This window comes from Semicossyphus pulcher, unplaced genomic scaffold (assembly GCF_022749685.1).
Source record: "Semicossyphus pulcher isolate SPU_LCO1_2020_fin unplaced genomic scaffold, fSemPul1.0.p SCAF_23, whole genome shotgun sequence".
Classification (NCBI taxonomy): domain Eukaryota; kingdom Metazoa; phylum Chordata; class Actinopteri; order Labriformes; family Labridae; genus Semicossyphus; species Semicossyphus pulcher.
The window spans coordinates 14400332-14401502 of NW_027211697.1; positions in this window are offsets into that span (position 1 = coordinate 14400332).

Sequence of the window (1171 nt, forward strand, 5' to 3'; positions counted from 1 at the left end):
GAAAGGGGAAAATAAGGTGCTGCAGTCAATGTTTCTAGGAGAGGTGAGTGAAAGTGAAATACTATCTGTGGTAGCTAAAACAAAAAACAAGACATCAACTGATAGTGATGGAATTGACATGAACATAGTAAAAAAGACTATTGATTGTATAATTAAACCATTAAGTTATGTTTGTAATCTTTCATTTAGAACTGGTGTTTTTCCGGATAGCATGAAAATAGCTAGGGTCATTCCACTTTTTAAAGCAGGAGATAAACACAGTTTTGACAATTATAGACCAGTATCAAGGCTATCACAATTTTCAAAAGTACTAGGAAAATTGTTTGTTCAAAAATTTGATAGTTTTATGGAAAACAATAATTTATTGAGTGAGAGTCAATATAGTTTTCGGAAAAACCGGTCTACAGGTCTAGCAATAATGAAAATATTAGAAGAAATCACAACAGCAATTGATAGACATAAATTTACAATAGGGGTATTCAGTGATTTAAAGAAAGCATTCGACACAATAGATCATTCCATTTTAATCTCTAAGTTAAATACATATGGTGTGAGAGGGGTTGCTCTAAACTGGTTAACTAGTTATTTAAACAACAGACAACAATATGTGCAATTTGCTGGTAAAACGTCAAACTGTATGAAAATAAAATGTGGGGTTCCACAAGGTTCGTTTTTGGGGCCGAAACTTTTTATTTTATATATTAATGACATTTGTGAAGTTTCAAAGTTATTGCATTTTGTTTTATTTGCAGATGACACAAATTTCTTCTGTTCAGGAGATAATTTAAAAATGTTATCTGAAAATATTGAAAATGAAATGGTTAAACTAAAATCTTGGTTTGATGAAAATAAGTTCTTGTTAAATAAAAAAAAACTAAGTTCATGATTTTGGCTAATAAAAGAAAGGATGAAGTCTTATTATCTATTGATGGAGTTAACATTGAGAAAGTACCTGAGTTTAGATTTTTGGGAGTTATAGTGGATGAAAAACTGACATGGAAATCCCATATATCATATGTTAAAAAAAAAGTGTCTAAGGATATTTTTATTTTGATCAAAGCTAAGCATGTTTTAGATTGTAACACAATGACAATGTTGTACTGTTCACTTATACTGCCTTACTTTATTTACTGTGTAGAAGTGTGGGGTAACACGTATATAAGCAATATAA